We start from the raw sequence: 13482 nt of genomic DNA, 5'->3' as shown, positions 1-13482 counted from the left end.
CCCCTATACAGATAGTAATTCCTCTAGGGTTGCCACAGGAAGTGTTTCTATTTCATTTAAACTACAACTCCCAGCATCCCCTATACAGATAGTAATTCCTCTAGGGTTGCTACAGGAAGTGTTTCTATTTCATTCAAACTACAACTCCCAGCATCCCCTATACAGATAGTAATTCCTCTAGGGTTGCCACAGGAAGTGTTTCTATTTCATTCAAACTACAACTCCCAGCATCCCCTATACAGATAGTAATTCCTCTAGGGTTGCCACAGGAAGTGTTTCTATTTCATTCAAACTACAACTCCCAGCATCCCCTATACAGATAGTAATTCCTCTAGGGTTGCCACAGGAAGTGTTTCTATTTCATTTAAACTACAACTCCCAGCATCCCCTATACAGATAGTAATTCCTCTAGGGTTGCCACAGGAAGTGTTTCTATTTCATTCAAACTACAACTCCCAGCATCCCCTATACAGATAGTAATTCCTCTAGGGTTGCCACAGGAAGTGTTTCTATTTCATTCAAACTACAACTCCCAGCATCCCCTATACAGATAGTAATTCCTCTAGGGTTGCCACAGGAAGTGTTTCTATTTCATTCAAACTACAACTCCCAGCATCCCCTATACAGATAGTAATTCCTCTAGGGTTGCTACAGGAAGTGTTTCTATTTCATTTAAACTACAACTCCCAGCATCCCCTATACAGATAGTAATTCCTCTAGGGTTGCCACAGGAAGTGTTTCTATTTCATTTAAACTACAACTCCCAGCATCCCCTATACAGATAGTAATTCCTCTAGGGTTGCTACAGGAAGTGTTTCTATTTCATTTAAACTACAACTCCCAGCATCCCCTATACAGATAGTAATTCCTCTAGGGTTGCTACAGGAAGTGTTTCTATTTCATTTAAACTACAACTCCCAGCATCCCCTATACAGATAGTAATTCCTCTAGGGTTGCCACAGGAAGTGTTTCTATTTCATTTAAACTACAACTCCCAGCATCCCCTATACAGATAGTAATTCCTCTAGGGTTGCTACAGGAAGTGTTTCTATTTCATTCAAACTACAACTCCCAGCATCCCCTATACAGATAGTAATTCCTCTAGAGTTGCCACAGGAAGTGTTTCTATTTCATTCAAACTACAACTCCCAGCATCCCCTAAACAGATAGTAATCCCTCTAGGGTTGCTACAGGAAGTGTTTCATATTTCATTTAAACTACAACTCCCAGCATCCCCTATACAGATAGTAATTCCTCTAGGGTTGCCACAGGAAGTGTTTCTATTTCATTCAAACTACAACTCCCAGCATCCCCTATACAGATAGTAATTCCTCTAGGGTTGCCACAGGAAGTGTTTCTATTTCATTCAAACTACAACTCCCAGCATCCCCTATACAGATAGTAATTCCTCTAGGGTTGCTACAGGAAGTGTTTCTATTTCATTTAAACTACAACTCCCAGCATCCCCTATACAGATAGTAATTCCTCTAGGGTTGCCACAGGAAGTGTTTCTATTTCATTTAAACTACAACTCCCAGCATCCCCTATACAGATAGTAATTCCTCTAGGGTTGCCACAGGAAGTGTTTCTATTTCATTTAAACTACAACTCCCAGCATCCCCTATACAGATAGTAATTCCTCTAGGGTTGCTACAGGAAGTGTTTCTATTTCATTTAAACTACAACTCCCAGCATCCCCTATACAGATAGTAATTCCTCTAGGGTTGCCACAGGAAGTGTTTCTATTTCATTTAAACTACAACTCCCAGCATCCCCTATACAGATAGTAATTCCTCTAGGGTTGCTACAGGAAGTGTTTCTATTTCATTCAAACTACAACTCCCAGCATCCCCTATACAGATAGTAATTCCTCTAGAGTTGCCACAGGAAGTGTTTCTATTTCATTCAAACTACAACTCCCAGCATCCCCTAAACAGATAGTAATCCCTCTAGGGTTGCTACAGGAAGTGTTTCATATTTCATTTAAACTACAACTCCCAGCATCCCCTATACAGATAGTAATTCCTCTAGGGTTGCCACAGGAAGTGTTTCATATTTCATTTAAACTACAACTCCCAGCATCCCCTATACAGATAGTAATTCCTCTAGAGTTGCTACAGGAAGTGTTTCTATTTCATTCAAACTACAACTCCCAGCATCCCCTATACAGATAGTAATTCCTCTAGGGTTGCCACAGGAAGTGTTTCTATTTCATTTAAACTACAACTCCCAGCATCCCCTATACAGATAGTAATTCCTCTAGGGTTGCTACAGGAAGTGTTTCTATTTCATTTAAACTACAACTCCCAGCATCCCTTGTACAGATAGTAATTCCTCTAGGGTTGCCACAGGAAGTGTTTCTATTTCATTCAAACTACAACTCCCAGCATCCCCTATACAGATAGTAATTCCTCTAGGGTTGCTACAGGAAGTGTTTCTATTTCATTCAAACTACAACTCCCAGCATCCCCTATACAGATAGTAATTCCTCTAGGGTTGCCACAGGAAGTGTTTCTATTTCATTCAAACTACAACTCCCAGCATCCCCTATACAGATAGTAATTCCTCTAGGGTTGCCACAGGAAGTGTTTCTATTTCATTCAAACTACAACTCCCAGCATCCCCTGTACAGATAGTAATTCCTCTAGGGTTGCTACAGGAAGTGTTTCTATTTCATTTAAACTACAACTCCCAGCATCCCCTATACAGATGTGATGTTCAGCTGCATGGGGGGGGACCCCGCGCCCCAACGCTCCACCCAGAACCGGTTCTGCCTCCCCACAATCCCTTCATTACACACTTATTTCAGTTGTTAATGAAGTGGTTCTAGGAAGCAGTACTATCTGCCTGGCTGTTTATATTCTCTGCACTGCTGGTTCTGACTCCTGACACAATCTAGCAGAAGCCAGTTTTACGTATCCGTATAACACAGAAGTGGCTTTGTTGGTGCTGCCTCAGCTGAGCCTTCTTACCTGCCCCACTCACCTGGCTGAACTGCTCACAGGCCCATTCCCAGTAAGTATAAAGGAGCCTTTTCAGATAAAGGGTAAATTAACCCTACCTTTTGTGAGTAAATCTAAATTTCCCGCTATAAGGTAGCCATGTACGTAGCAGGAAAATAAACACTCCCACTCAGGGTTGGACTGGGGGGTGAATGGCCCACCGGGGCCACTGCCCCAGGGGCCCTGCACCCCCCAAGGTACCTCTGCAGATGCATCCCCTGCAGGGGCCCCCGCCGTGCACCCCTACCCCCCCTGCCCGACACCCTCCCCTGAATGTGCGAATGTGAAACGCATCACCCCCCCCCCCCCCGACTACTGTTGAACTAAAGCCCCCAGAATCCCCTGAGAGCTGTAGGTTGGGTGTTGTAGTACAACAATAGCTTGGGGGATGGAACCCATTATCCCCAGTGTCTTAAGGCCCCAGCAGGAGGGAGGCTTATACTCTCACATTCCTGCTAGCCACTGGCGTCCCATTAGTGGCCCCTCAGGCTATTAGCGTGGGAGTCACATGTTTCCTCTATTACTCAACCTTTATCCAGCTGCATTCTGATTGGCTAAGGAAAGCTGCCCAAATGTGGATGGGGTCCAAATAGTTGCCTGTCCAACTGAGCCTCATTGATCATTGGGCAAATCTGACTGTGGATGTGGCCCTCTGCCAGCGGCCCGAGCATTGGTCCTTGGATCGGAGCACTGGGGGCCGGGGGGGATTCTGCTTCAGGGAGTTAACCTTTAGTATGATGTAGAGAGTAATATTCTGAGACAATTTGCAATTGGTCTTCATTTTCTATTATTTGTAGTTTTTGAATTATATCAGTTTTTGTTCAGCAGCTCTCCAGTTAGGAGTTTCAGCAGCTGTTTGGTTGCTAGGATCCATATGACCTTAGCAACCAGGGAGCAGTTTGAATGAGAGACCGGTGTAGGAATAGGGGAGGGGCTGAAGAGAAAAGAAAGTTATAAAAAGTAACAATAACAATAAAACTGGAGCATCACAGAGCAGTAGGTTTGTGGCTGCTGGGAGTTGTAGTTCACAGTGGCCAATATCTTGTTGTTCATTGACTTAGACAAGTAGAGTATCACAGACTGGGGCAGTTACAAGGCAATAAAGCTGCTTTTCTTGGAATGTTCTTCCTCCTCCCCCGCCACGTGCAGTATTTGGTTTGGCCCGAGGTCGAAACCCTTTCAGTTGTGGGAAGAGGAATAATGGCCGATTGTGATTAACTGTGTGTGTAATTAAACGTCAACAACCTCACACACATCCTTGTGTGCTCACTGGTATTTATCTTCTCAGGGCTCGTCAGGAACTCATTCGGTTCCCTGTGACCCACCACCAGTAGGAAGTACTACTGTACATGATAAGGGATAGTGTACCCCCTACTGTACATGATAAGGATATTAGCAGTCACTGAGGGGTTCTGTGCCCATATAAAGGCACAAGGCTGCAGGCTGAGTTATACAGGGAACTCTGAGTATCACTCATGTATTATAAGGGATAATGTACCCCCTACTGTAAATGATAAGGATATTAGCAGTCACTGAGGGGTTCTGTGCCCATATAAAGGCACAAGGCTGCAGGCTGAGTTATACAGGGAACTCTGAGTATCACTCATGTATTATAATGGATAATGTACCCCCTACTGTAAATGATAAGGATATTAGCAGTCACTGAGGGGTTCTGTGCCCCCCATATAAAGGCACAAGGCTGCAGGCTGAGTTATACAGGGAACTCTGAGTATCACTCATGTATTATAAGGGATAATGTACCCCCTACTGTAAATGATAAGGATATTAGCAGTCACTGAGGGGTTCTGTGCCCATATAAAGGCACAAGGCTGCAGGCTGAGTTATACAGGGAACTCTGAGTATCACTCATGTATTATAATGGATAATGTACCCCCTACTGTAAATGATAAGGATATTAGCAGTCACTGAGGGGTTCTGTGCCCCCCATATAAAGGCACAAGGCTGCAGGCTGAGTTATACAGGGAACTCTGAGTATCACTCATGTATTATAAGGGTTAATGTACCCCCTACTGTAAATGATAAGGATATTAGCAGTCACTGAGGGGTTCTGTGCCCATATAAAGGCACAAGGCTGCAGGCTGAGTTATACAGGGAACTCTGAGTATCACTCATGTATTATAAGGGATAATGTACCCCCTACTGTAAATGATAAGGATATTAGCAGTCACTGAGGGGTTTTGTGCCCATATAAAGGCACAAGGCTGCAGGCTGAGTTATACAGGGAACTCTGAGTATCACTCATGTATTATAAGGGATAATGTACCCCCTACTGTAAATGATAAGGATATTAGCAGTCACTGAGGGGTTCTGTGCCCCCCATATAAAGGGGTTAACGTTATTAAGGAGACTGGTATTGGGAGATACAGATCTGCAGCTGGAACACTCCCGGCACCATTGAAACGGCAGCGGCTGCTGGATGATTGTATTCCCCGGAGCTGGAAATATAAAAAGGAGGAATTCACACAATTGGGATAAAGAGTTTGTTTATGAAAAAGAAAAACAATTGGAGTAACAGTAGATTCCAGCAGCTGAACTCTCTAAGGATATTAATAAAATGAAGTTACAACAGCGCCACCTGCTGTTCAGCCGAGAGACCACAGTTGGCACAAAATTACCAGGGAAATGTCACATGACTCTCCTCTACTGTCTGGTCATTTTGGAGATAAAAAGGAATTTTCTTCTATTTACTTGTTCCCAGGGCTGTCAGTGGGGGGGGGGGGGGGGGGGTACAGATGGGACTGGGGGATGTGGCATGATCCAGTAAGGGCCACAAAAGCAGTGGATTTGGGATTACGGTTGGCAAGGATTGGATCAGCAGGGTTCTCTTTGGATGAGCCCATTATTCTTAGTTCATAGGGACCAGCTATTAGCCCACACAGGCAGCTGGCTAATAACCAAGACTAACTGGAGGAGGAGTAGTTTGGGGCCACATGACTTCAGATGGGGTCCTGTTAGTGCCCATACAGAATCTTGCAGCAAGAGCCAAGGTGCACTCAGCCTTCCCGGATGAACTAGAACCTAGAAATTAACACCAGCCCTGACCTGCCCGTTATTCCATGATAAACTGATTTTTCGTGTTAAGCAGTTTTATTCATTCATTCATGAATATTTCCCTGTGGAGCTTTCCTACTGCATTCAGACATATGCTACAGCTCTGCAGCGCCACCTGGTGTTGGAAGCGCAGTTTTGCGGCAGGTAGATGCAATGACAACTGTAAAGTGAGTTACATTTATGCAGAAATAACTCTGCTTCTGTATCAGGAGCATAAGGGAGATGAATAGTTTTTGCTCTGAGCTGCGACACACAGACAAGGCTGCCTACAATGGAGGAGACTGCACACATCACCCTGACTGAAGGATGCTCTATGCACCAATGTGACCCATAGACAATGGCAGCAAGGGGAGGGGAGCTGCACTGATTAAAGAGAAACCCCAGAGAGAGATAAAAGGCTCTGGAATCCTTAGAATGACACAATAAATGGGTTTAGAGAAATACGACTTGGCCAGGCCCATATTTTGTTTTAATGGATTTCCCCTCAGGGTCACAGAACAGCTTGAGTCTATTAGTAAATGGCACCAAAGGATCTGGTTGGACCTGATTCCACCGACTGTCCCCAACCCAGAACCAGCAATTCCAGTTGCTCAGTGGGACAAGGACAAGCGGGTTAAGTGGACAGCTGTGTGACATTCCCATGCCATGTATCATATATGATTATATAACATTATACAGATTTGTAGATTGTAAGCTCTTTTGGGCAGGGCTCTCTTCACCTCCTGTATCGGTTATTGATTGCTTATATGTTACTCTGTATGTCCAATGTATGAAACCCACTTATTGTACAGCGCTGCGGGGTATGTTGGCGCTTTATAAATAAATGTTAATAATAATAATACAGATACATATCATGCTTTAGTGAATATTCTCAGTGTAACCATTCTGCTCAGACAGGAAGTCATTTTCCTGTGCAAATGTCCCTTTAGTGACACCTACTGGCAGCATTTCATATTGCACCGAAACTCAGCAGGTAAGAATCAAACACTGAGGAAACTAGACAGAAAAATCCAGCCAATTGCATCTTAGTGATGCAATAGCCCCACTGATGTCATAATGTCCACCCCATGCATCACTACTACACCCCAATGTCCAGGGCTGGACTGGGGGGGGGGTGCAGGGCCCACCGGGACCAATGCTTCAGGGGCCCCTGTACTCCCCAATGGGCCTCACACCCCCTGCAGTGGCCCCTGCACCAGGGGGGGCCCATAACGGCCGGGGGCCCACCGGCCCAGTCCTACCCTGCCAATGTCATCTGCCCAATCCCATACCTCCCAACATTTGAAAACCGAAAAGAGGGACAAAAAGATTTGGCGTGCGCAGCGCGGCAATTTTTTTTACCACGCCCACTTTTGTGGCCACGCCCCAATTAACACACCCCATTGTTTTCTAAAAATACTCCTTTTATATAGATGAAATGGTGGGATCAGATGCAAATGTGCTATACCCTCATACTGTACTACCTAAGGAAACCAATATAGCAACTCCTACATATAAATACAAATATAGAGAGAAGGCAGTCAGTTATATGTGAATTCTAACTATCTACCAGTTTTGCCCCCCCCCACAGGGGAGACTCATACACAGAGCCCCCCATACACAGTGCCCCCATACACAGTACCCTTTATACACAGAGCCCCCCATACACAGTGCCCTTTATACACAGAGCCCCCCATACACAGTACCCTTTATACACAGTGCCCCCCATACAGTGTGCCCCCATACACAGTACCCTTTATACACAGTGCCCCCCATACAGCGTGCCCCCCATACACAGTACCCTTTATACACAGTGCCCCCCATACAGCGTGCCCCCCATACACAGTACCCTTTATACACAGTGCCCCCATACAGCGTGTCCCCCATACACAGTACCCTTTATGCACAGTGCCCCCCATACAGTGTGCCCCCCCATACACAGTACCCTTTATACACAGTGCCCCCATACACAGTACCCTTTATACACAGTGCCCCCCATACACAGTGCCCTTCATACACAGAGCCCCCCCATACACAGTACCCTTTATACACAGTGCCCCCCATACACAGTGCCCTTCATACACAGAGCCCCCCCATACACAGTACCCTTTATACACAGTGCCCCCCATACACAGTGCCCTTCATACCCAGAGCCCCCCCATACACAGTACCCTTTATACACAGTGCCCCCATACACAGTGCCCTTCATACACAGAGCACCCCCCATACACAGAACACCCCCCCATACACAGAGCACCGCCATACACAGAGGCCCCCCCATACACAGAGCACCCCCCCCATACACAGAGGCCCACCCCATACGCGCTCCGACTCCTTGCGCTGCTTTTCTCCTATGGCTCCTTCGCCGGCGGTCCCTGGCCCTTTTATAAGGTTGCGCCCCGTGTGTACGTGTGACGTCATTACGCACGGGCGCAACCTTATAAAAGGGCCAGGGACCGCCGGAGAAGGAGCCGCATAAGAAGAGAAGTAGCGCAAGGAGTCAGAGTGCTCAGCTATGAATGTCCCGCATTTCTGTAATCTATTACGGAAATGCGGGACATTCAGGGAACTATCTGGGACAGCGGGACGAGCTATAGAAAGCGGGACAGTTGGGGGGTATGCAATCCCCTTTGTTCGGGTTTAGCCACCAGCAAAGTTGGCAACCCTATGTAAAGCCTTAAGGGCAATAAGGGAAAATCTTCCCATTTACAAGCATTTTTTAATCTCCTTTGCCAATAAAAGGTATCGGCTACTCTATACTTTCGGGTTTGGCTAACACGGTGCAACTCTCTGCTGCATTAGAGCATTCAGTGCAGTTTTGGTCTCTAGTTCCCAAGATAAAGATTATGGAACTAAAAAAGTAGAAAGAACAGCAATAAAATCAATAAAGGGGTTAGAGAATTTCATTTGGATTAATGTAGCCATGGGGATATTCCTATTAATGCTAATGCAAATGGGCCCAAGTTTAACCCCAAAAGGATTTACCCCATCTGTATACCCCAGTAGGGCAGCATTGCTAGGAACGTGCACTTACACTGGCAGCCAGTAGAGGGCAGTCTCTGAACAGAAATTGCCTGTGTTAACTAGTAAGAACCACTACTTGCAATAACTATTTAGAATAGTGCCCCTTGTGGTATGTTAATGTAATGCCAAATGATTTGAGAAGCAGGGTGGGAGCATTGCCTCACACTGCCACTGGGGGGCACTCACAACCTGGTATCAAAGTCCTGCTGTTTCATAGAAGAGACCATCTGTGATAAGCTGATAATTATCTTTCCACATAAACAGATTATCCCAACATGATCCAATAGTCACATTATTAATAGTAACCCAGTCAGGAAGGGAGTGGAGTCCAGGTTATTTTTCCAAAGACTGGGGGCAAAGAGCCCCTTTTGTCACTCTGCCCTGCGGAGTTGTTACTCCCTCTGTCACTTGTTCTGATGCATCCAGTGGGGCAGAACCATTATCTGGGGAGTAAACCAGTCAGGGGCCCTGTGACTTGGGGTCCCAAGAGGACAGAAGGAAACCTTTGTGAAACAAAAAGGGTTACAAAGGAGTTGAGGTGTGGACAGGTTTGGGATCCCCTACTGTAAATGATAAGGATATTAGCAGTCACTGAGGGGTTCTGTGCCCATATAAAGGCACAAGGCTGCAGGCTGAGTTATACAGGGAACTCTGAGTATCACTCATGTATTATAAGGGATAATGTACCCCCTACTGTAAATGATAAGGATATTAGCAGTCACTGAGGGGTTCTGTGCCCCCCATATAAAGGCACAAGGCTGCAGGCTGAGTTATACAGGGAACTCTGAGTATCACTCATGTATTATAAGGGATAATGTACCCCCTACTGTAAATGATAAGGATATTAGAAGTCACTGAGGGGTTCTTTGACCATATAGCTGCACAAGGCTGCAGGGAACTCTACCTACTATCCTACAGCCCCAGTCCCTTCCCAGAGGCTATTATCCCCCCACTGCTACTATAGGCACCATCTCTCCCTACTATACCTGCTATCCCACAGCCCCAGTCCCTTCCCAGAGGCTATTATCCCCCCACTGCTACTATAGGCACCATCTCTCCCTACTATACCTGCTATCCCACAGCCCCAGTCCCTTCCCAGAGGCTATTATCCCCCCACTGCTACTATAGGCACCATATCTCCCTACTATACCTGCTATCCCACAGCCCCAGTCCTTTCCCAGAGGCTATTATTCCCCCACTGCTACTATAGGCACCATCTCTCCCTACTATACCTGCTTATCCCACAGCCCCAGTCCCTTCCCAGAGGCTATTATCCCCCCACTGCTACTATAGGCACCATCTCTCCCTACTATACCTGCTATCCACAGCCCCAGTCCTTTCCCAGAGGCTATTATCCCCCCACTGCTACTATAGGCACCATCTCTCCCTACTATACCTGCTATCCACAGCCCCAGTCCCTTCCCAGAGGCTATTATCCCCCACTGCTACTATAGGCACCATCTCTCCCTACTATACCTGCTATCCCACAGCCACAGTCCCTTCCCAGAGGCTATTATCCCCCCACTGCTACTATAGGCACCATCTCTCCCTACTATACCTGCTATCCCACAGCCCCAGTCCCTTCCCAGAGGCTATTATCCCCCCACTGCTACTATAGGCACCATCTCTCCCTACTATACCTGCTATCCCACAGCCCCAGTCCCTTCCCAGAGGCTATTATCCCCCCACTGCTACTATAGGCACCATCTCTCCCTACTATACCTGCTATCCCACAGCCCCAGTCCCTTCCCAGAGGCTATTATCCCCCCACTGCTACTATAGGCTCCATCTCTCCCTACTATACCTGCTATCCCACAGCCCCAGTGCCTTCCCAGAGGCTATTATCCCACTGCTACTATAGGCATCATCTCTCCCTACTATACCTGCTATCCCACAGCCACAGTCCCTTCCCAGAGGCTATTATCCCACTGCTACTATAGGCATCATCTCTCCCTACTATACCTGCTATCCCACAGCCACAGTCCCTTCCCAGAGGCTATTATCCCCAATGCTATAAGGGGTTAAGGGGAGCTATTTATTTAAGAGAGAGGTTATAGAGAGTTAGAGTGCCGCTAGTACTGACTATAGGAGAGAAGCAACTGTCTCTTAGTTACTGTTTCTCCCCAAACACAAGGGCTGAGGGTCACTGTCACTGTCACTAAGGAAGTTTATCGGCTCAGTAATTCTAACACAGAGAGCAGTCGCCCATATCATTGTTTTGGCCCAACACAAACACCCAACACAAACACGCAGCCCTGCGTTAGTAACACTTAGTAACCGAGAGTGAGTACGTGACCAATCCCAGTAACAAGCCCTATTGTCATTGATAGAAGCTTCTCACTTTGCCTGTGAATGGATTTACCTCAGACAAATATGAGCTCTGATACTTCCCATTCAGTCCTTGTGGGTTTGGGGGGAAAGAGCCCGGTGCATCCTGGGAATGTCCCTGTGAGAGAGGAGGGGGCTGCTCTGTGTTTGCCCAACGTTTGACAGTTTTGTGGATCTGGGAAGTTTAGACTAAAAAACACACTAATGTTCCCTGTGCTTTATAGAGTCAGAGGTCAGAACATCTGTTTTTTAGGGTTTTAGGAATATTTATGGGAGCTCAGGGCGAGGTTACACAGTGTTTATACTGCTGGATATGGGAGTAACGGAAGCAGCATTGCTATGGTCATGCCAATGGGCGACTGATGCTAATACCTATATATAAATATATACAGTATATATATATATATATATATATATATATATATATATATATATATATATATATATATAAAACTATAGAATGGTGAGAATGCTGAGAAGCTATTTTTTGGCCCAAGCGTAACTAACATACCCCTGTGCAGTTGGTCAGTTTTAGGAAACAATGATATTTCCCCAGGACAGCGACTCAAATCTAGGGACTGAGGCTGGGAATTAGGAAAATATCTCTTTTGGCAATTTCTTCTCTAAACTGTACTGTATATACACATACTTATACTAACTAGCCGCTCTGTGCCACCTTGCCTAATGGCAGGAGCGACCCTGAACCCCAGTGCAGATATGTACACATATATATTGACCTATTTATACACTTACAGATATAAACTGTACTGTATATACACATACTTATACTAACTAGCTGTAAATCTTAAGATCTCCATAGCCTTATGTATCCAGGCACTAACAGAATCTGCCATCACAACATCCCCCAGCAGGGCATTCCCCAACCTCTCAAGATGGGGACAGTAGGGCAAGATGGAGACAGCAGGACAAGATGGAGACAGCAGGGCAAGATGGAGACAGTAGGGCAAGATGGAGACAGTAGGGCAAGATGGAGACAGTAGGGCAAGATGGAGACAGTAGGGCAAGATGGAGACAGCAGGGCAAGATGGAGACAGTAGGGCAAGATGGAGACAGTAGGGTAAGATGGAGACAGTAGGGCAAGATGGAGACAGTAGGACAAGATGGAGACAGTAGGACGATATGGAGACTGTAGGTTGAGATGGAGACAGTAGGACAAGATGGAGACAGTAGGACAAGATGGAGACAGTAGGGCAAGATGGAGACAGTAGAACAAGATGGAGACAGTAGGGCAAGATGGAGACAGTAGGGCATGATGGAGACAGCAGGGCAAGATGGAGACAGCAGGGCAAGATGGAGACAGCAGGGCAAGATGGAGACAGTAGGGCAAGATGGGGACAGTAGGGCAAGATGGTCACAGTAGAGCAAGATGGAGACAGTAGGGCAAGATGGAGACAGTAGGGCAAGATGGAGACAGTAGGGCAAGATGGAGACAGTAGGGCAAGATAGAGACAGTAGGGCAAGATGCAGTCAGTAGAACAACATGATGACAGTAGAAGTTGGTGGCAGTAGAGCAACAGAAAAGGAAGAGGTAAGAGCAGGACAGGGCTGCCACAGTGGTGCAAGATGGCAATACCATGGGCCATTTGTGGAAACAAGTTCCTAATATTGTTTCATTGAATTCAGTAAGGGGGAATGGCATGAAAAGACTTTTTTTTTTATCCCAGACAAAATAAATGTTAGATGGGTGTCTTGGTTGACAGAGGGACATATGCGGGGGCGTCTCAGTAAATTTGGGACAATGATCAGCTATGGTCATATTAAATTAGTGTTAAAAGGGCAAATGGCTTTTGGATTCTGGGACTTACAGTTAACAGCAGCAGGAGGGTTGCAGGTTAGGAACCATTGTTGTATATACTGAATTATGTAATAATTGTTATATGACTTTTGTACTGTTATCTGGTACCCCAGGGGCATCTGTGACACTGTACATTCCTTCTTATGTCCTATGCCAGAATCAGCCCCGGACACATACATACACACATATATATATATATTAACTACTTAATACTGACCAATTGCTTAGTATTATATTGAACCTAGGGCCAGAGCCCATTCT

Source organism: Xenopus tropicalis, chromosome 9, assembly GCF_000004195.4.
Source record: "Xenopus tropicalis strain Nigerian chromosome 9, UCB_Xtro_10.0, whole genome shotgun sequence".
Lineage (NCBI taxonomy): Eukaryota > Metazoa > Chordata > Amphibia > Anura > Pipidae > Xenopus > Xenopus tropicalis.
Note: the sequence above shows the minus strand (reverse complement) of the source record.